At 38.0% G+C, this 24,169-nt stretch overlaps 1 long non-coding RNA gene across 9 annotated transcripts in view; it reads right to left on the bottom strand.

Moving 5' to 3' along the window:
• Positions 1-24,169, bottom strand: part of LOC107316441 — a 311,291-nt gene that overhangs the window by 267,800 nt on the left and 19,322 nt on the right. For all 9 annotated transcript variants that reach the window (XR_001556346.2, XR_001556345.2, XR_004307965.1 and 6 more), the window contains exon 3: positions 1,495-1,623. This is a non-coding gene — a long non-coding RNA (uncharacterized LOC107316441). The remainder of the gene's footprint in view (positions 1-1,494; positions 1,624-24,169) is intronic.

The raw sequence follows: 24,169 nt of genomic DNA, 5'->3' as shown, positions 1-24,169 counted from the left end.
TGGTTTTTGTATTTCTTTTTTTCCTATATAATTTTTTTTTCCTTTCTCAATTGCACTGAAGCAAACTACAAAAGCACAGAGAAAGGATGGCTCACAAACAAGAGCTGTGTCCATCACAGAAAAACAACATTTCCAGCAGCAGAGCAAGAGCAGTAATCCATGTGGTACAACATTAACCTGATTGTTTCTGCACCATAAGTGATCATTAGGGCAACTGACTGCACAGCAAAACTGATTTTGTACTTGAACTAAGTAACATAGAGAAGCTCTCATGTACCGCCCCTCACAAAGTATATGCCAGCTTATAGCTAGGAATTGATGCTTAGTGCAAAGAGGAAACATTTCAGAACTATTTTCTATAAAGGAGTCCCTGCATTAGAAATACACACAAAGGTTAGGAAATGCCCATTTTAAAGACACAAAACTAAGTAGAGCTTAAAACTTAACCAATAAAACCCACTCTAAAACCACTGAGGTTTCCTAAGCAGTCCTCAAAGCGCAATGCAAGTGTACTGCCCACAGAAGCAAAGTCACAAGCAGAGTGTGGCATATAATTATTTTTCAGGTGTTCTAGCAGAAGAGCTTCGCTTCATACTGATGTATTTAGAGATTGCCACTACAGACAGAAACCAAACGCAGCCCTCACTTGTATAACATTGTCTTTGAGGCAGGCATTTCCACAGTATTTAACCTAGGCTCTTCAAGTCCACCTTACATCTTGAACAAAACCAACATAAAACCAATAGTAAAAAAAAAAAAAATATATGAATTCAATAGAACTACTGAATAGCTACAAATGTTTAATGAAAAGACACTTTTCCTTCTGACACTCCTACAAGGCAGATCAAGTGCATCGAAAACCTCATATGAGTCACTTCCTTCTGTAAGCACAAGTGTTTATTACAAACCTCGTGGGGAAAAAAACTACATAGAATAAACTTAAATGGAAGTGAAAACACATTCCAACAACTTAACCTTTAGTTTTAGTCTTCATCTGCCACATCATTTTAAGTAACTGTTTTGCCTTAAAAACTGCCTGTAACAGGTTCCCTTTGAAACTTAAACAAGCCACCTTCAGCACAAACACACCTCTGCCTCCATAAGAACAACCAGAAAAGGTATTAACAAAGTCTGTTTTCCTATAAAGATTAGTAAAGTAACATAACTCCAGAGAGAAAGAACCACCAAAAGGTATTGTGGGAATCAATGATAGACACATACCCTTGGATAGGAAATAAACATAACTTGCATTTCCCAACCAGAACATGTTTTATGGTATTATAAACAAAATAAATGTCAATATTAAAACCAATCTACACCTCTTCGTAATGCCTACCTTCTGCAGTTGTATGTAAGCTCAAAATATTAACACATTTATAAACGCACACATAACTATTTCTAAGAACTTCCTGATCAACTTAATGATTAGGCAGTTCATTGGAAAACAAAGTGATACAAATGTCATTCATTTACTGAAACCCTGAGATCACATACCTGACTTATACCAGTGCAGACAGATGCTAACTGCAATAAGGACTCCACTTTTTGCCCTCTGTGAGTTTTGCTGAAGGGTTCAATACCTTTCTTCACACACCTGTCCTTGTATCTGAGGGTTCATGATCCCTAAAGAGGAATAAAAGAAGGCAGATGAGTACAGTATACAGTTTACTTCCCTACAGTTAAAAAACAGATAAATTATTTCTTCAGTCCTAGAATTCTCAGCCTATCCTCCTCAAAAATGAGCTCCATCCATTCTGTGTTATTCATAAGCCAGTCTGCAAGCAGGTAAAGCAACAATCAATTGCAGCATTTATCATACCATAGGGAAGCACACAGAACACTCGGTGTTGTACTGCTTAATATTAAACTGAACAAGTAAGGATGACATCTCATATGACAACTCATAACCTGTATGTTGGCACTGGGTGCTCTATATAGTCTAGGTACATTAACTGTGTTAATTCCTACCTAATAATTGAGCATTACTTAAGATATGAGTAGAGTTGAATATCAGCTGTGCTTCAACATTAAGGAATAACTTAGAGAGGTCAAAATAAGAATTCAGCCCAAGTTTGTAAAACAAGTCTATACAAGTACATCTGCACAACGGCAACTCCACAGCACATGAGTTCTGAACATACCACAGGGTACTAATGTCACTGACCCTTCCCACAGAACAAGCCGGACTTGTGTGAGATGCAAACTCATCTGCCTAGTAGGCATCCTACAGATCTATACCAGTCAGTAACTGCACCCTCACTACAAGCAGCAGCAAAGCTGCACACAGATTACATTCAGAGTTACAGTTACCTCTGGATATAAAATAATTCATCCTGGATCAAATCTTTTTTCTAAACTCTACTCCTAATTACCCTGCAACTCTAACTTGATACAGAAAGGGCAGAAAACAGCTTCTTTATAGCGACATTGTTGTATCAGAAAACACTTAAATGCAAGTTCCACAGTACATCCTATTGATTGAAATATCCTGGGGGACTAGCTTAATCTTCTGTGAAAATGCTGTACCAGTTAAGCTTTAAAAACTCATTTATCAACATTTAAAATTAATGTTTTGTCTACAGCAAGGTCTGCTGGTGGACATCAGCCATTTGATGCGCCTCTGCTTTCCACTAAGCTTTGAGATAGACTTTCTTCTCTGCATTATCTGCGGGGCTAAGCCTAGCTTTAGCCTGCAGTCCAACTCTTGTCTGGAGTCTGAACCCAGTGGCTAAGCAAGGACCTAAAGCAGTCAACAAAGCCATGAATGAAAAGAAAGGCAACTACAGAGCTGAAGGGACAAGACACATGAACACATTCAGTAGGTTTTCAAGCATTGCCCACTTTGGATTAGCAACACTGGATTGTGCCTGAGATATGCTGCTCAATGCTCGATAATTCTTGTGGGCATTTCCACAGCAACATCATTTTAGTGACAAACCCACAACTCACTGTCATTAACATCCTGATTTGTACACAACAAAGGCAGTTAGCTATCCATTACCTGGCTCAAGAACAGCCCAGAGATTAGAAAAAGCACTTACTCATTAAGACTTACTTGATGACATGATGTTCTTACAAAAAAAAAAAAAGCTTTAAAGAGTTGTATATATGTACAGAGCTGTAATATGTTCTATATTGTAATTCTGCCAAGAATAGGCCTCTTAATTTTAACCCCTCGCTTACTAATACCGTGTTTACAAATGAACAAAGTGCTTCCCTAGAACCACAACAGACCTTTCCAGAAGCAGGGAGAACGCTATAACCCTGCACACCAAGGATACTGCTACACAGTCCATAAGCTCATAACATCAGCAGGAACAGTTTAACATTTGTCTGTCACAAAAGGCCCATTTGTAAAAAGAAATTAGAGCATCCAACAATCATGACAAATTCGTTTTGAACTTCATTACTGCTAGCTGCTAGGTAACAAGATCATACTGCTACCTAATAAACAGCTTCCTCTTCAAGGTGCATAAATCACTGCAAAGTCACTTTACCTTCAATTATTCCCCACAAATGTGTGAATTCATCCCTCAGACTTTTTACTAAGAATCTCCTTTAAGGGCTATACACTGCATTTCAATACAAAGAGCACTGCCTACAATATTTGTGTAGGTTGCTATAAAAAGAGATGAAGGCTCCAAAAACAACCAGCATGAGCATGTTAACTTAGTACCTCAGCCCTTCATAAGGGCTCCTGAAATGACCTGTTTCAGCTAGACAGAAACAAAGAGAGTTTCAGAATCAGTTCAGCTGGTTTTCAGAGAAGCATCTCATTTATGTGAAAAATCAAACTCACTAATAGAAAATAAACAATATGCAATAAGGTGAAAGCCACCTACAGGACATGCACTGTGCAGTGTGATGTATAGCGACTTACTCAACTAACAGACATTAGAATTCAGTGCCTCTAGCTTTGTTTCTTTAAGTGTTTGTTTACACACATTCTAGTCTTCAGTATGAAGAAAGCCACACAGATCATTTCCCAGAACACTCAACAGAGCTTGAAGTAAAGTAAAGAAGAAGTAAAGCCCTGAACTTACTCCAAACAGCTGGATCAAAACCAACTATTTTTCTAAACTGACGACAGTTTATTTCATCAAGTTAATTTTGTAAGCTTCCCAATTGGCTTTATCACACCAAGAAGAGTCTAAGGGAGAAGACCCTAGTGCGGCACTACCAGATCCCATCAGCCTGAAGAAGATAGGGAGGGGGAGCTCTGCCAGTGAGAACCAAAACCTTGCAACACAAGTAAGTAAAAAGCCAGCAGGATTTCATTATCTAGTGACAAGGAGTCTATTCAACTTCCTAACGCTAAATAAGCAGCATATTCATTTCCCCTTGATGAGACTTCCTTCAAATTAGAACCTGGAAATATTAAAAATGTCTGACAACTCTAAGTTCCACTCCATCCAATAACTGATTAGAAAACCAGTATAATGAGTTAAAACCATTTCCATTAATTAACAACAATCAATTTTTAGATATGCCAAGTAATCTCTCTTTATATCATCCTGAGCAATAGCAGTCACTTCATTTTACCGTTATTGAATGAAGTCAATGGACAGAAACGGTGACAAGTCATACTAAGTCTGAGAAACATGATCTGGCCATTAAACCTCCTGCTGTAGCCTACCATGTCTGACTGATTTCAATAGATCAGTATAAAAAATAAATGACATGTCATCAACACTTTAGAGATAAATAGAAACGTCATATTTTATTCACATAATAGCATAATCACCCCAAACCTAAGAAATTCTGCACAGTTTTAGTCGTTGTGCTGCAACTATTTAGTTCCACCAAGTCTCTCGCTGCCAAAAAGCACAGGCCTTAGAGCTGCTTTCCTGCCAGCCACCATTTGCATGGAAAAAGCATGCACTATCTTGTGAAAACCAGTGGATGATCACTACAAACAATGGTAAGTCTAAATCTAACCCAACACAGATCCTGACAACTGCACTGTGATGTTGAAAGCACCGTTCTTACATTAAAAAGAGAAGTACTGAAACTAATATTGACTCACCACAACAAATACAAGAATTGCATTTAGAAATATAAGGTAGGTAGTTACAGTAACTTGACACCTCCTCCATCACTGTTCATTACACTGAATTATTACACAGCACAAAGAATAACACAAGTTCAAACGTACTCTTAGTTGAAGACTAATGAAGAACACAGCACTTAGAAAAACACATCCTGCTAAGATCTCATTAAAGAAATAGCAAATACGTATATTTAAGTGCAACAGCCTTCTATTTTGACTGCAAGAAATTACTATGCTCTCCCATTTTTTTGTTTATCATTCCAGATTGTAAGGCGATCAGCTAACAAAACAGTTTTCCCTACTACTGCTCCCAACACTCCCTTTCACCTGCCAAAAAACATGCATGACTTAAGACCCCTCAAAGCATTTCACAGCTGTAAATCTAGAGCAGTTGGTTCAAGATTTCCTTACTTCCCAGCTGTCTGTTCCATTACCTGTGACATAATTCATCCTGGGAAGAGCTGAACCTTGAAAGGATTTCTTTTTTCCCCCCCTCTAGAGATGATCTCAAATCTGCTAAGCAGCAGCAATGAATACCATTAGCAGTTCAACTGAACACTGATAACTGAGACAATAGCACGACAAGATTAAGGTTAGCTGGCCAGCTTTAAAGTTGTCTTCCCCGCTTTCACACTAAAAAATACTCCTGTGTGTTTGAGCACATGTAAGAAAGTTAAAAGTAAACTAAAAAACTAATTGTTCAAGCATGGACAGCCCAGAAAACCAAGAGAGTACTCAAGGCTGATATATTTTTGGTCAGTTAATTTATGTTCATCTCTGTAAGTTAACACAACACTGCAAATTCTAGTATTGTGGGAAGGGGATATTCTTTTTCTTTTCTAACACAGGGTGTGGGGAACACTTTGCAACGAGCAGCTAAGAGTGCTACCCTATAACGCAACAACTGAATATTAACTTGAGCTACTGCCTGAGATTGCACTACAGCACAATTTATGACTTGCAGAGCTGAGCACATTTCCTTGGTTAAAGACGTGCTTTCCACAGCAGAGTGCAAAACAGACATGTTTCCACCAAGTTCCTGGGATGAGCTATTCTAAGTATATAACAAAATCTGCTAACAGTTCAATGCATGCATTTGTTCACCATCATATCAAGTCACATTTGATATGATACACTATCATCAACTCAATTACACCGTCTTTCTGCTAGTGGAAAACTACTGAGGCTGTATACAAAAATTTGCAGTAGCAGATTTCAGGTGAGTTACATCATCAAGGATGCTTTTGCCAGTTGACCTCGGTAATCAAAACAGCACTGAGTGCTACATAAGGCACAGTCCCAGCCAGCAGCTTGGAATCATCTCTAGGTCTCACGTTAATCCACGACATTCTGATAACAACATCAAGATGACAACTATGTGTTTTTGTTGTTCTACTTAAAATTATATTTAAAATAATACCCTTAAGTCATAATAAAAAATGAGCTAAGTTATTATTTAGTGGCTATTTTATGCACAGCATTCAGTCCAAAACAACTTAAGCCCATTTTTTATTATTTCTACAGAAAACAGTTAATTCATTCAGCAGTCTTTGAGCCAGCTTCCCAGATAACACCAAGCAGACCACCACCAAGTTTGGAAAAGCTATTACAAGTAAAGTACTAACTGAAACTGACTTTTGTTATGTTATTTCTTATTTAAACACATTTTTTATGCTTGCTGTTAAGCAACTTTTAGTAACAACCTGTATTAGTTAAAAAAAACTTCTAAGGTTGAGTTGAACTTCAAGTTTGAACTCATTTGTACATCAAATTGAACTCTCCAGTAAAAATACGGCAGATACAACTGTGGAGCATTTTTCCCTGCGCCTTTTATTCTCTATGACAGCATGGAGCTGTGAAGGACAAAGAGAAATGAAATGAAAGTAGGATCTCTACTATCAGCTAAAAGGCAAATGGCATCTTCATTTATTTCAATGGCAGCAAAACAGCTCCTTTCCAGTTCGGGTCCTTTCAGATAAATGTGTTGGGCAGCTGCTGGAAACAAAGATAGTTGAACCATCCATTCAAGTAGCACCACTTCAAATGCTATCTTCTCTTGTAATGCTTAAAACAGTGCAATTTCTTGAGCAACATCTAGGAAGGAAAATGATCACTAGCTGTTTATAACCCAGAATATTTTTCTTCCATTTTTCAAGTAACTCTATGCTGAAAATATTTATGTAATAGTTATTTGCCTTAAGTAAAAAAACAGAAAAATGGTCCAAGATGTTGGTTGCATTCCTTCCTGTATCAACTCAAACAGTATCATCTGTTGTGGTGTATAAGCCTAATTTTTATACTGAGTTATTTCTATACAGTAAACTCCCTATAAAAACGATCCAAAATGAAGAGCACATTGTCAAAAAAATATGGCCATTACAGAGCACATCTTTGCAACAGGTTATTGGACATATTATCCTCCATGAACTAATTTTGCTACAGATCTTTTTTGGACAGCTGCATGAAAGTATTATGGTTTTGGCTGACACAGAGCCCAATTTCTTGAGAGAGGTTGATGTGGAGCTGTGTTTTAGAACACAGGATAGATAATGCAAAATGGCCTGTATCATTGATCAGCAAAAAAAAAAAAAAAAATCAAGTTAAAGAAGGAGGAAAGGAGGACATACAGCATGATTGTGTTCATCTTCCCCTTACGGTGGCTGTGCACATGACAGGCCCTCTTTTGCTGGAAGTAACTGAGCAACTGCCTGTAGATACAAAGTAGTGAATTAACTCTGTTTCGCTTTAAGTTCCTCCTTTATCTAGCAAATAAACTTCACCTCTACCATCGGGTTACTGCCAACTTATTTAACTGATTAAGTCAGTTTCAAATGTGAGACAGCAGAAATTAATAAAAAACAAGTATTCACACATTTGAGACTTAAACCAAGTTGGCAGAACAGGCTAACAGTTTTAGTGTACCTGTAGTCTGCAATAATGATTTGACCAAGTTCTATACTATTACTACTAAAAAAAGCTCTTATTTTATCTCAGCCACCATCTATTTCTCCACAAGAATATTTTCTGTTCACTGCTAAACCTCAAGAGTCAGCTTTCCCCTTTCCTATATTCCTATTTTCTTTTTAGGTTGAAATCAAGAACACACATGGACTGCAAAACAGGTCAAAGGACCTGTCTTAAATCTTAATACTTGGAAATCCTTGTGGTGAGAGATGATGTGGTCTGACCTAGAATCTCTGTGCCATTTAATCCACCTCAACATGTCTGTCTGTCCTTCCTAAGACAAACTGTACTCATTTTCACTACCCTTGTGACCAGTTTACAACACTACTGCCTACAGCCTGTATAATGGAATAGAATGTATAATAGATTCTACTTAAAGGACAGTTCCTCTGTTATATAGTACACTTTAGAATACAACAAGCAGCAGTAAACAAGGTAAGAACTGCAAGGCACACAGCACGCCTGTGGCTCTTTTTTTTTTATGCCCAACAGTGTTCAAATGGAAACAAGCAGCATCACTTAACATTTCAAATGCTGGCAGGGTTTTATGGAACACTTTAACTGAGTAATATCAATTAAAATTTTAACAGAGAAGTCTGATTCTGTCACTCTTTTAAAGAATTACTGCAACAACATATCAGCCTCAAGTCTGGATCCTCTAAGTACAATTGAAATACTGGAAGCCTGAGCTAGAACATATTATTTGTCATAAAATAAAGGTCCAAAACAAAACAAACAAACAAAAAAAAAAACAGGTAAAAATCAGATAACAATACTCTCATGTGGAAGCAACAAGTGAAAACAAACCAGATTGAGCTTACTTATGAGAAGGAAAGGTTACAAGCAAAAACAATTATGATAGTTGTGGGTGATGAGATCCCCACATCTCCAAAGCTTCTTTGCTTGTTTTAAAGCTTGAAATGAAATTAAAGAAGCATTAGGTGAGACTGACATCCTCAAATAACAAGCTTCAAAAGACAATGCTATAATTACACTGAAAATTCCCATAGAGATTGGAAGACATACCCTTTTTGTCAGTATTGTGTTTGTTTGGTTTCATCTTCCAGCAATTTGAACAATAGGAAGTCTAGCAGAAATCAAGTTAACCCAACCCCATAGCAAATAACACCAAGAAACTTTTGACACCATCAGTGCAACAGAAAGACTCATCTAATTGAGATTCAGGCTACGATTCCCAACTAGAAATTCTCTACTACTGTCTCGTAACCATTAGGGAATAGTAAGAGGAGGAAAGAAGGAAAAAGAAAAACAAAACTAGGAAACAAGACGGTGTTTTCCTTTGCTCTACTGCTCGTGTTAATCCATACTATGAAGTTTTGGAGTAGAATGATAAGCAAGAAGTACTGACTTTTAACTTCAGAGTTGTCACAGAGTCTGCCCTTATTCTCTTAACACAATTTGTTGCTCCTGGATGAATACACTAACACATCTGAAAATGCTACTTGCCTCTAGAGAGGTTAAGCTGCATTCTAAATTATCTCAGCTAGCTTCACAGACCTGTAACAACTTTTCAGTAACACTAGCACTGAGAGAAAAAAAAAAACAGCAACAGGAGGGTTTGACTCTTCCTCCCTTCCCTCCAAGCCGTCTGAAGTCACTGAAACATTTATTAGTCTACAAGCCATTACAGAAATAACAAGCCTGACTTCCATGACTATATAGCATAAAAAATTTTTTTTAAATGATAAAATGAACAGTACACAAGTGTTTAAGATGCTATATTTTCCAGCAACACTTGGTTCCAAATGCAACCACTAGTAATCTCTTGAATGACTCATCTATATCCAATGAACTATAGGACATAGTACAAGGAATACTGTCCTAGCCATTAATATTCTAAAATGTCTCTTCATACCATAACACATTTTAAAGCTAATGTCAGCATAAATCTTAGAACACAGAACCAACTCAATTTGTAGGTCAATGGATGCTTTATTACCCCCATCACATGGTACGTATACATTCTGTTCAGTGTGCCGCAAGTTGACAGCCACCCCTCTGGATCTGTCATTACAAGGAAACGTAAAGAACTGAGAGATGAACCATGCTGCTGTAAAGTGACCTTCAAGTCATTATCACAAACAGTATCGGGGGGGGGGGAGTAAAATATACAGGCAGAGGTGTTCTCAAAGCAAAGGGGTTGTGTTATCCTGTAAGTAACATGTATAGTAAACAATAATACCATCAGTGGACAACCCACCATGAACATTACTGGAGATAGGGTTAAGAATTAATATTCTTCCACTGACAAAGCTCCCACTAGGCTAATATCTGCTGTCCTCTACATCTTTTTCACAAGAATGACAATTCACCTGTTAGCCAACCTGACCACAACATAAAGAACATCAAGCAACTCTAAAGAGGAATTCCACTGGCAACATCAATTTCACTCCTGGAAGGGGGGAAAAGTTTAAAAAAAAAAAAGAAAAGAAAAAAAAAGAAAGAAAGAAAAACCACTGCTGCATGTTTGAATCTTTGCCCTATGAGCAACCATTACATAACTGCAGGTGCTCAGGAGGAATGGCTTGATTTCCCTTAAATTACCACTATTAAAAGGTGACATGACTGACAACAGATGGGTACTCATAAAACAGATCTCTGCCTCTGATTATTAGCTCCCTGTTAGGAGGCCACTTACCCAGGCAGCCTGTCAGCTCCCTTGCACTCCCCGTCTGAAGGAGTACAAAGAGGCAGCACTGTGAGTGACACCAGGGCCAGTGCTTGCAGTCATTTCCCAGCACCTGTCAGCCTGAAGACAAAGCTTCATGGAAGTGTTTTCTTTTACAGAGCACCAGGGGAAGTTGAGAAAGATTAAGATACACGGCGCACCTGTGGGAAGGTTACCACTGTTGTATTTCTTGCACACATAACATAAGCAAGGCTGGCATCTTCTGGCAAGCTGCAGCTGGAGTTCTTCATTGCTGATGAGTTTAGGGACTACAGCAGAGTTGTGAAGAAAGCCACATCCAAAGGTTTCGGTTCTGACACACATTACTATAGATACCTACTGACAGCCCAACAGCTGCTGGAATGTGATGACGGACTCTCTTAAAGCAGCTACCTATAGCACCAGGTTAAGTCTATCTTAATGCATGTTGCATGTCTTGTCATCACCTTCAAGAACCATTTACAAGACATCCGAAATTCTGAGTACACACATTTACTAAGACAGGACTGGGGGCCACTACAGATTTTACAGGCAATCGTACAGACAGAAAACAAATAGATTCCTACACAGAACACTACCAGACATCAAAAATAAAATGCCATTGTCATCATCTGGAAGAGGTTATCTTTTCTTAATACATCATTAAAAAGCCAAGAGCACAGAGAGAAAATCTCCTTAAGTTTTAAACCATTCCTTTCCTTAACTTCTGGATAGAGCTCTGATGAAGCACCTTTTGATTCTAACTTCTAGCAGTTGACACTCTACACACGAATAGCTGCAAAGCAAATAAACAGAGACTCATTTTCTTAAGAAAATATTTTAAGAGACATAGCTATCAGATTCCTTTCCTAGGTATTCTGGCTGGGTTGTCTTGTGTGTACATACACACCAATTCCTAAGGAAGCCTAAAGCAGTTACATATGTTGCACCAGGAAAAAAAAATGTGCACAATTTACTTACAAAAACAAAGTGCACAGCAACACTATAATGACAGAGCAATTTTTTCTCTAAAAAACACTCTTTCCCAACATAGGCAAAAATGGGTACTTAATAGTGGTGACTGTGTTGAATAAGAACCTGGATGCCACATGAATAACAACCTGCACAGGGGGTCACCAACTGTTACTGTGGTAAAACACCACTCACCACATTCACATGTACTGGCATCAAAACATAGGAGAATACTGATAGAGAGGGTCCAACCTCTACTGCCACTCTGCCAGTAATGACTTCTGACAACATGGGCCAACACACTGAATTGGAAGGCATTCTTTTGGAAGTAGCCCTTGTATTCATATTGCTCAAGAAGCGCAACTTCCCTCCAAAAGCTTAGGCAGGAGTATCACATAGGAAACAATCTCTCCTTCAATTAACTAGTAATATGAAAAGAATTATTTCAGGACTCTGGGCTACAGAGAATTTAAACACATGTTTCTACAACTGCATTTCTTGCAGGAGGTGTAAGCATTTCACAGGAGCATTCCCCAAAAAGGTATGATTACAAGTTTCAAGGGAAGTATTGTTAGAGATTGGTAATGGGATACAAAGTATTAGATAAGGGATTCCAACACAATCCAGCTCAGTACTGATCTTTAGGTGTCAGTATTAGAAAGACTAAGGAAATAAATGGACAAATTCACTCTAGAGGCTAACAAGAAGATACCAATTTCAGAAAACCATGGATTTTTATTTCATTCCCACTCAATGCAAACAGTTAACATGTAAGGCAATGCTTAAGGCTACCCAAAACAAGACTCTTGAAGGGGGTGTATTTTTCTGCCTTACAGCAACTACTTGACTAAAGCCACTGTCTAATACAAAGACACAGCAAGGACAGCTACTTCAGTGGTTCTCAAAGTCAAGCAGAAGTAGAGCCTTAAGACTAATCTTAGTTTATCCCATCTAAGAGTGAAGTGCCTTATCTTTATGACATGCCAAGGTTGTAGACAAGTCTTAAATAACATGTTGTCAGGTTTCATTAAGCAAGATGAAGACAAGGAAGATCAAACAGCACGAGCACATTAATTCCTTAAAAACTCTCCCATGTGGTCTTTTAAGAGGCTGGGGTAATTAACTAAAGTAAGTTAACAGAAATCACTACTGCTGCTGCCAGTCACAACAAAACCTATAAAGATTAAAAAAAAATATAAGTCAGACCAATCCCACTACTTCAGGTATCCCCAAGAACATGTTACAAGTACAACGCCAATAGTCTTCTGCTAGTGGCCATAATCTTCCATCCACCTCATTTTTATTCTCATTCCAAACAAATTGGGAGCTACAGCATCTCTCTCCACTTAGGAGCTGTAGAAGAATAGACCCAGACCAGATTTTTTTCAGTTCTTTGGCACTTCACATATTCCAACTTCATCCCAACTTTAACATGGTGATGTGGTGCTATGAAGAAACTGGAAAGATGTAATAACTACAGAAACAATTACTTTAAGAAAAAAACATCAAACGCTTGAAGATTTAATATCTCTGCTTAAGTGATTCTAACATTACAGACTACTGTAGCAGAAACACACAACACTTGATTCAGGACACATGGAAACAATATACTTGACCAAGACATCTTACGGAACTAAAGAATAATTTGTGCTAGAAAGAATCCTTAAGGGACATCTAGTCCAACTCCCCCACAATGCACACAAGCACGTACAGCTCAGAGCTTCACCCAGCCAAACCTCTCATGCATGCAAGGATGGGGCATCCACCATCTCTCTGGACAATCACTACCAGCTCCTCACCAACCTTCCTGTGGAAAAAAAAGTTATACCCATTCTAAGTCCCTCCTCTTTCAGTTTGAAACTATTTCCTCTTGCCCTACCAGAACAGACCCCAGTTAATAGTCTCCCTTCCCTTCATAAAGCTCCCCTCCAGATACCAAAAGACTGCTGTCAGGTCTCCTCAGAGGCTTGTCACTTCCAGGTCAAACTTCTGATACAACCACTTTTGCGCCTCTCCTCCAGACACACTCCAACAAGTCCACACTTCCATTCTGACTCCACGACAACTGTCCGTATCCCTTTATCCTTAAAACTAGATACACCCCCTAAGAAAGAGGCATGACTGACTACAGGTATAGGCAAACTTATTAGAACCAGCTGCAAACATCTTGAGTGATTGTTTTCAATGATTAGAATATAACATTACTCAGCTCCAAAGACAAATCACAATCATCTGCATTTCAATTCTGTCTACCAACTATTTATTTACTTTGTGCTTCAAAAAATTAGTTTGTGTTAGTCTCCAGCATAGGAGAAATGAGTTTCTTTGTTCTAAAACACTGCCCCTTTGACAAGAAGCTTTTGATTTTTATTGCTTTTTAAAACTACACAGCCGTGGTAGTTCCCATCATCTTTTGTTAATCCTGAATAATTAATACCTACCTTTTGACGTGCCCCCATTTAAGGAGAAACATGATTGATTGGAAAGGTTGATGAGCTCTAACTCTCCATATCTGAAGCTACTCTAATCATGAAGGTAGCTTTTCAATTTTACTTGTAACTACCTGTGAAGTTTGGCCCAACTCCATTATGAGGGGAACAGTTGTTCCCACTTCTCTGTTTCTTGGTATTAAGAGTTTTTACTACCCAATTAAAACAGGGTGCCTGTTAACGACAAAGGATGCAAGTTTGAAACTCCAGAAGAAATCACTTCTAATCACTGTTCATAATGAAGAGAACCTTCCTTAGTTGCATTTTTGCCTGATGTTTTGGGATGGAAAGGTCACAGGGATATCCTTTATTAAGTTTACCCAAAGCATTCTCTGGAAATACACTTACTGCACCCCACAGCAGGTCAATACTAACACAGTCATAATTATAACAAAAACATAAAAACAAGTAATCCAAAGTAAGACATAAACTTGAATGAAGAAATAGCATTCACTTCTAACATAAGAGAAACAGTCTAATACCTCCATTAATGAGCCCTTGACTGTTTAAAACAGTTTTATCTCAACACAGGAAAACTATCAGCATTACAGTACCTTTAAGAACAAGCCTTCAGTCTGATAAGTTCCCACACAGACCAGCTGAACAATATAATCCCAAGTTTCAACCTAGCCCATCTCCCCACCACCCATGGTATTTGGTCCCTCCCAAACATCCTTCTATTCACTGCTTCTCGTACATCTAGGGATTTCGCCACTGTTTATAATTCTACTACACATCTGTTTCAAGTGATCTCTACTTTCACTACTACATGCAGCAGTTTTGCTACCTTTCCTACTTGTTCACATAGAAATTACAAATACCATATGTGCATTTAGAATTATTTCATTATGGAGAGTACTCATAACTCTGGTACCTCTCTTAAGTGAAGACTTCAAGTTGTTTACCCTTAGACATGCAAAGCCACTGGATAGGACTGGCACTCTCCTGAGCGGTAAAACAAATAACACATCTAAAACTCCCTCTGCATCTATGGATCACACCAATCATAGCTCAGATCCTCAGACACTTGGTACAACATCAATGCAAACTGAACCCTTAAGTACTCATAACTATCACCTGTAGGTATATATAGAAATAAAAAAATATTGGTGCTTTGTGTTCTAAGAAAAATGGAGACAAGAATGAACAAACCCTTTCAACACTGCATTTCCTGTTAAAATGCAAGTTAAGACCCCTTGCCAGGAGGCAAGTGAATAAGCATCGCTCAGCCCAAGGGGCTTCTCCAACATATCACGTTGCTTTCCACAGTTATATTGCTATAGCTGTACCCTTCAGAGTCCATTCCTATATTCATGCATAATTTATACCTTTTTCAGCTCGCTTGACCTTTTCTGCAGATGGATATAGGTGACTGTGCTCTAACAGAGCTACTCTAAGAGCTATGGGATTATGTACATTTATATGCACTATTACCAACAAAATGCCCAATAACTCATCTAACTGGCAAGAACCTAACATTCTCTGAACATGTATACTCAGTACAGACACATTTTGCAGTCTATATGGACACAAAAATAGACTGAAGGAAAACAAGGAGGTTAAACCAGAATAAAGGGCTGTATAATCTCAGCATCATTTGGGGGACAGTGACAGGAAAAGATAGGAACAAAAGCCAGTGAAAAAGGTATTCCAAATATACTTCTATTGTCACTTTCTAGAATAGACAGTTAAGCAGTGAAGCCCACATAGGACAGGTGTACCTATGCCAGCTTTATTTTTGTCACAGATTCAACTTCAAAAGCAAGGCACTCAAAATTTATTAACGCTGTAACATGTTTAACAGTGATGGATATACAGATAGCCACATTATTCTGAATGGCTTTATAAAATTAAATGGTTGCAATACCTCAATTTTAGCCTGTCTACAATTTACCAGACACCTGTTCTGTCTTCTATTATCACTGCAAACTCTGCCCTTCTTCCAAAACATGATTTGAAAATTACACCTTTCCCACCAGAACTTTCCTCAAGCAATGTTCCAAGTCAGCAGCTTTCTTTAAAGAAAGTAACAGATTAATCCTCAAGTATCCTGTCTTTGCACTAAATAAAGTGAAATTTGCAGTACTACCTCTAATAGCACATGGTTTACGTGACTCTCCACACTTACAAGCAAAACCTTTGAAATGCAGCACCTTCCGCTTTGCCCACATTTCTCTTTCCTCATAGAGACAGCACCCCACACCCCCACTTAGCCATTCTAACATATTAAGACCACTAAGAGCTACCCTGGGAAAGGCTGCAGGACAGTTACACAACAGTTGCTTCAAGCTAAAAAATTATAATTTCTACCAGACCTAGTGTTTTTCTGCCAGGAAACCTAACCTTGCTACCTGCAAGTTTCTATAGTGTTTAACAGTTATACCCACAAAGCCAACCCACTACTACCTACCACTTTTGGTAAGCCCACTTCACCTCTATACTAAATCATTTCTCTCTGCCGTTACTGATGACATCCTCATGGACCTGCAATAATGTCACTAGCTTGAAAACACATACAGAGGGAACACTGGCATTAGGAGAGGCTAAAACAAGAGCTTGTCATTGCATGGAACTATTTAATGCTTCATGTCCACCTCAGACCCTTAAACACTGTTAGATGTTCCTGCCACTATTGAACACGATTCTGTATTTTCTTGATAATTATCTGTTATGTTGCTAACTGTTCAAGAGGTGACAATTTTAGTCACAGTTAATTTGGATTATCTGTTTTCATTCTTGATTATCCCCTCTAACAACTCCATATAAAGATTTAATTTAAGTCATCATCTAATGCACCAAAACTATTTAAGACGTACCAACTTCAGTACAGCTGCAATACTTGGAAAATACCAGACAAAAGTAAATAACAGGTAACCTTCAATATTACTATAAGCACTGTTGCTTGAATCAGTCAAGAAAAGTGTTTTAAATACTGAGCTCCATTCATCTGGCATCTCCTTTCTCATGAGAGCATCTTGAGGAAAGGCTGAAAATCTTTAAGAACACAAACAACAGAATGCTTAACAAATATTCCTGTCTTACCTTTTAAATACTCCCAAGCCTCTAATTCAGAATCCAAATTAGCTACCTCTAAAAATTAGACAATTGGTTACCTTGCATCCCACCAAACCCTGAAAGATATATTGTCTCAGGAGCGACAATACAACTCAAAGGAGAGACCAGCATTTCCTTCACACAGATTTAGCAAATGCAGTTGCACAGAAAGGATGAGGCACACAAGTTCTCATCTTTATAACAGAAAGAAAAAGGTTCACAACCCTGATCTCCACTACCACATCAGTAACACATGCTGCTCTGATTGCATGTATAATGAAAAACTCTAAAATGAAAAATTAGAGACAAAAATTCTTAGAGCTCACAATAAGCTGAAAATCTTGAAATCAAATTTCAACATAACAATGAGCTCTTCAGGTAGCACGCTGCATTTCAAACATTTAATGAGACTCACTATACTCTAAGGGAGATTAAGGTTGGGGAACCTGGAAGAACCAAAATATTTAAGAAATATTTAGAAGTTGTACTGAGATACAAGGTTTAGTGAAACATACTGGTGACAGAGGAGTGGCTGGACTGGATGACCTTGAACAGCTATTCCAACTTCAGTGATTCTACAAACATTTCAACAAAACAACCAGCAATTTCCTGCTCCAATACAAGGCTACGCTCTGAAGACACCGGAAAGCAGCAGCTTGTTGTTCTTACATGGGCTTCCTGAAGAATTCTTACTTCCCAGCCTTCCTAACCAGTCAAAACACTCCCATGTCCAAATTCATGCTCCCTGTAACTAATGCATGGGTGCAAAGGGGTCAATCCCCAGGGTGTTCCTACCATTGATTCAATTTGCTGAAAAGATGGAAGAACTGTAGCAACTTTAAAATAAGTTTTTTAAAGAACTAAAACAGCCCTTACTTGCAATTCTAATGAGATTGCTCCAAAACCCAGGCATTTACTTTAAACGTAACTCCCCAGAATAAACTTCCATATCAGTTGTCTTCATTCCTATAGCTCAACCATAGGCTTGTACTCTAGGCTGAACATAGGCTACTCCAAAAAAAGTGAAAGAAATACTACCTCAATGAAATCAGTATTTTGTAAATTAAAAATACTTCTGAAGTATTGTTCATAGAACGTTTTTCAATTGAGTAAAAAGGCACGGCCACAGACAAAATGAAAATTTTTATAAAGCATTCAGCAGTATAGTATGCAAAGTAACCAGTGTTTCTCTCAATAGAAAGAAAAAGCATGGGAGGGCAATAATAGTTGTCACATTTCATTTCTTGAAGAAGAATTAAAAGGGAAGTTTTCCGAGCTACTTACGAAAGTAAAGCCTGCAAAGACCTGTAAGAATAAAGGTTCACATCCATCAAATGCCAGCTGCTCTGTAACTCATTCTGAGTTACAAGAACTGTTAACTCAGGGACACAGGGCAAATAGAGAATTTTAGGGCTGTAGGTATGCTGCTTGTGTAATTTCTAAACAGTCTGATGACTGTAAATAACATACATAGCCTAATGCATGAATTTATACCTCATTGTGTTTGCTATGCTGGATGATTTAAAGCTACTGTGTTAAGTGAAAAAACACACCCTTACATTTTGCAAGTACAATATGAAATTGAGAGTTCATTACAGTCCATAAGAAATAGAAGTGGATTAACTGGTAAAGTTCTGACTAACAATAATTAATCTGTTCGTGCTCCTGAGCACATACTCCCAGTGAAGGCAACATAAGCTAATTGGAAAAAAATTCAGCAGAACTGTGAAAAACATCTTGTACTTGAGATAGACCAAACATATACATTAGTTAGATCTTCAGAATTGAGCTAATAAAGCAATGTGGGAGTGGAGAAAAGCTCAAAACAATGATGTTTTTGTGTTTTAAAAAAATGAGGGCAAGCATTTTTTTATGTTAAAAACATCTTGTAAGACTCCAGAACTATACAAGTATTAATCACACCAGACCTAAGCTATTACCAATCTAAAAAAATAATATGGGGCTGTACACCTGGTAATTTCTAATGATGCATTATAACTCATCTCCATAAAAATTCCAAGGAATTCAGTCCATATTTGACATGTCTAACCCAAAAAACAAAGCTTCAATACAAGTTGAACTTGCCCAGGTACCCACTAAGATAATACTGTTCTTTCTATTATTACAGCTAGGACATCCTTTGCATGCCATATAACTTCTAAGTCAATTCAGAAATACATGTGTACAAAGGTGCATGCATACTTACACTGAAATATACATTTAAAAATGTAAAAATGCCTTAACTGCATGAAGTTTTTCATTGGAGTCAAGTGATGTTTGGCTTTTGGGTTTTACTGCTATTAAAAATAAATGCACTGTGAACAAGAAAGCTTTTTTATATTTTTAAGATGGAACTTCCCAGATATCAGTATCTGAAGTGTATGGTTTACTCCTCTCAAAATCTGACATGTAACTTCAAAAAGCAAAGGTAGTCCAGATCAACTGTCTTAGCCAACTACCTGACAACTGCATTTACTCTAAACAGTATTAAGGATACTCCCTGTGCACCACTATCTGAGATGCTCTGGAGTACTACTGTAGCTCTATTTCACCCCATGAGCTACAGGAAGCAACAGTAACTGAATTTTTGATCCACTGACATATACAACAATTAGTCTTAGTTCAAAGAACTGATTTCACTCAGTTACAAGAAGTTCATGAAAATTACTGGGTACAGAAAAGCTCCATGAAGTAACACTATTGATAAACCTTACATATTTGGTAAGAAAAGTTGACGCTCAGTAATTCCCTTGTTAATATGCTGGTAGGCAATTGGCAAGAGTAAGAAAACAAGACTAATTTCATTCTTGCAAAGCCATAGTCACTCAGCTCTACTTAATCAATACAATCCAACACCTCCCAAACTTACAGTCAAGAGAAAATACAAAGCTTCATTCACAGAAGGAGATGCCTGGGGACATTTGAGACAACTCCTGAAGTGGGGAGAATAATATTCCTGAGGTTTTTAGGATGTCTTTTTCTTTCCTTCAAGAGTTACTCATCTGCATCATCAGTCACCAAAAACTATGGCACAAGCATGAACTGACTCTTCACCACAGTAAACCTACACTCATCCAATGCCAGACTTCACTGGCAAGCAATACTTGCATTGCACTCCACAGCATGGAGCAATGCAACAGTTGCTAGTATCTCTTTTGTTAGCACAATTCCTATGCATTGCCTCTACTCAACACAAAGTACTACTTGCAAGGAAAGACTTGACTGAACCTCTTCTTTAAACCATTGTAGAGAGGAAACAGCAGAATAGGCATAGCTATATCAGCCAAAGGCTTTCATTTATATTTCACACATGCAGGGACAGCGAGGCAGTCCGAATTACTACTTCTAGTACTACTAATTACTACAACAAATTACTAATAGCACCTGCAGTAGAAACACAGCTGCTTACATCTTACTAGCTTAAGACAACTTACCACATATAGAAATCCAAGCTTCAAGATTAAGAGTTATCCTATTCACCTAGTAATCATACAGTTTCCAGATCCATTTCCTTCCTCACACCAAGTATTTCATGCAACTAAATTTAGCGCACCCTTAACAAGCAGAAAAGGTGTTGTGAAGAGCGAAGTGTGAACATTTTCAAACAAATCTGATGACTTGAGAGAATGTGATTCCATTTGTTGCTGGTGAGAAGAACATGCTCTCGGTGCAATTGATTTCACACATAAAAGGCAGTGGCTTCAAATAAGAACACTGCTATTTTTGGCCGGTCAGTGGAAAACGATTTCCGAAGCTGATAGCAGCTCTGGCCATTTACTACAAGCTAAAGATCAAGAGTGTCAAATCCTTGTGAAATCCCTAGACACAAATCATAACGATTCCCCAGTGCCTCCAAACGCTTTAGAAAGACTGTTCCCTCCTTTCTCAGCTTACCTTTCAGTATCCCTGAGTAGCAAAGAATATCAGCATGAATAGTTAGTGAATTAAGACCATGGTAAACAGACAAGATAAATCTCTCAGATTCTTCACAGAAGGTTTACACTAGTAAATAACCATTCAGTAAAGTACTTGAATATGTTACAGCCAGGTGAAAAGCAGGAAACAGAGTTCACAAAACATTCAAAAGGCACCCATCCATGCTTGTAATCTCCATTTTATACAAGCATTTTAGGTACTTAAGAACAGTATAAAGGCCTTCTATGAATTTGCATAGCAGAAGTAAGGGAGGCAAATACATTAAGGAAAAACAAAACATAAATCAGTAATATTAGGCCTAAAATGAGTTGAAACATGGTGAAGAGCTGAAACGGGCTTCGCTGTGTGTTAATAATCACAGACATAACCTGGGCATTGCTATCCCAATGGAAGTCTATTATAACAAGCTGTTGTTCAAGCCAATCAAAGCATCTGACCATCCAGTACAGAATTTACAGCAGAAAACCACAGCAAATGCTCAGTGCAATGGATTCAATTGACTGCAGTAATAGCTGTATTAGGTTGGCATACTGCTAACTTGCCATTCTCCTCTATGCCATAAAGCTCTGATTATCCTGGAAACCTCAAGTGGAATCTGAAGCAGCATTAGTGTTTCCTGGAAAGTAATTGTGCAAGTAACAGGGTAATTAATTCAATTTGCTATCTCCATTTTTATTACTGGAGTTAAGGCTTGAAGTTCACTTGGATTCTGATCGAATTCAGAAATCAAAACAGCAAAAGACAATATAACAACTTAAGTAGCCAAGACATCATTCATGTTTTCCTCTCTCCCACCTTGAGTTGGGCACTTAAAAAAAACCCACAGAAAAACACTTAAGCCTTCCATTTTTTTTCTTCCTTACAAAACTACCATACTGAGTTGATGACACTGAGAAAATGAACAAGAAAAACTTAAGACCAATTTAAAAGCTAGCTTCTGGAAAGACATGCTAGCCAATACATACTAAGTTTTTAAGAATTACTTGCTGGAAAAATATTTCCCCCTCCCATAGGGTTTATAAAGGTGAAGGGGAAATCATTTCTGTGTTTTCCTTCTGCTTGCATTTCCTTCCCTGAGTCTGAAACAACAGCCCTGGTTTCTTAGTTCTTTATGAGGCACCGAGACTTGACTTCTGGCTACCTGAACAAATGACTTCAGCATTTAGCAAGAAGAAATAACAAGAATTAAGTAGCACGGTGAATTCCCTTTCTCACAGTCCACGAAACAGCATGCCTTCTAAAGAGACCTAATATTCACAACACTAGGTCAGAACTACTGCCTACTAAGACAACCTGATATCGCCTGACTCATTCCTCACTCAGAAGTAAATAAGCTTCTCTCCACTAGGTGGCAGAAGTAGTAGCGAGCTACCAGAAGGCGAAACGAGTCGCGTATCTTCCACATTATAGAAGTACGGGGGAGCAAGTCAGAGAAAAATCTGGTGTAACCATGTTTTTTGCTTTTTTTCTTTTTTATTTGTTTGATTTTTAAAGGGAAGCACAACACTGCATCAAGGCCCTATTCAGCCTGTCAGCAGAAAGCTTCAAGCCACTACACTACGTGATGTTTATAGAGTACTAATTCATTCATTGAAGTAAAACAAAAAAGAAAAAAAAAAACAACTCACCATTAGTGAGTCTACAAACTCACAAAAAAGCATTTAGAATACACTTTCATATCACAGCTGAAGGACACCATCCTAAAAGATCAAGGCAATTGGGCACAACTGCTGAGACACACAAACCTCAAAGCCAACAGCCACATCAGAACAAAGAAGACAATCAAAATACACACAAAGAACACAAAATCAACAGCAACTGGAGCAGCTCCAGTTTGTTCCTATTCCAAAAGACTGGTCTAAATGAAATACTGCTCATTTAAATGACTCTTGTATGTCCTCAAAATAGAACATAGGAATTACACGGAAGATGTATTTTCAATCAGAATATAGTCCTCCATGCCTTGCTTATACAGGACACTGCAGTCCCACACCAAGTCTGCAGTGGTCAGTTTTCAGTTCCCTCCCACCAGCCTAAATAAAATCCTACTATTTCTTCAGAGCTCTGATAAAAGCATCTGTGCTAACAGTAGCTTCTGGACCAGTCTCTCCTTAACAGCCAAGCCAGAATCAAAAGAGGCTTTCAAGCCACAAAGCTACTTTATTCCCCCAGGCATCACCCCCACAGCTAAACAAGCACTCTTAAAACAAATTAGGTACTGCTAAGTTGGCAACTCCTTGCATTGTCTCTCAGTGTTGTATACCTACAGTCTATTATAAAGCAGTCTACATACAGATTAGACTTGGCGAATAAATAACATTCACATCCTGGTGGTAGTTACAACACATACCACAGCATAAAAATCTAAAACCAGAACACTCCTATTTTAGAAGGAAGGGTGTCACTACAAGGAATAATAAATAAAAATGACAGGGGTACACATTTGTGTTTAATTCTCATTGCACAATGAATAAATAATCTGGCATTAAAGGCCATTTTTTTGTTTAATTTAAAATACAGCCACATAAAACTCTCTTCCAACTAAGCCAAGAAAGCAGGTACACCGAACTCCACAAGTACTATGCTTGATAGGCAGCAATAACAGATTAAATGTTACCAGTTATACAAGCCCAACAATTGTAATACAGTTTATTTCTGCTTACATAGTTATCATCATCCAACAGAATACTAAGTACTTTTTATAACTGTTTAAACTTTCATAATACAAAACACAAATAGCCCATATGGAGGGAAGAAGAAAAAAACAACTCATCCATTTAAGTACACAGAATTCTACACCTTCTCAGACAAGGACTTCTTTCCTCTCCTTCCACCAAGCCTGCTTACCCCTAGAGGGATTTTGCAAGTCCTTTCAGTACTGGCCCTCAGCCTTAAAAGCACAATGGCTTTCAGTAATGTTTTAATTCTTCTGCTAGAAAACCACCTGTGATGAAGCACAAGCAATTCTAACAGCCATGCATTAAGCAATAACTAGAGCCTAAAGTATCAACCAGTCATCAAGTCCTGAAAAAATAT

The sequence above is a fragment of the Coturnix japonica genome, chromosome 7, assembly GCF_001577835.2.
Source record: "Coturnix japonica isolate 7356 chromosome 7, Coturnix japonica 2.1, whole genome shotgun sequence".
Lineage (NCBI taxonomy): Eukaryota > Metazoa > Chordata > Aves > Galliformes > Phasianidae > Coturnix > Coturnix japonica.
Note: the sequence above shows the minus strand (reverse complement) of the source record. Positions and strands in the feature narration are given on the sequence as shown.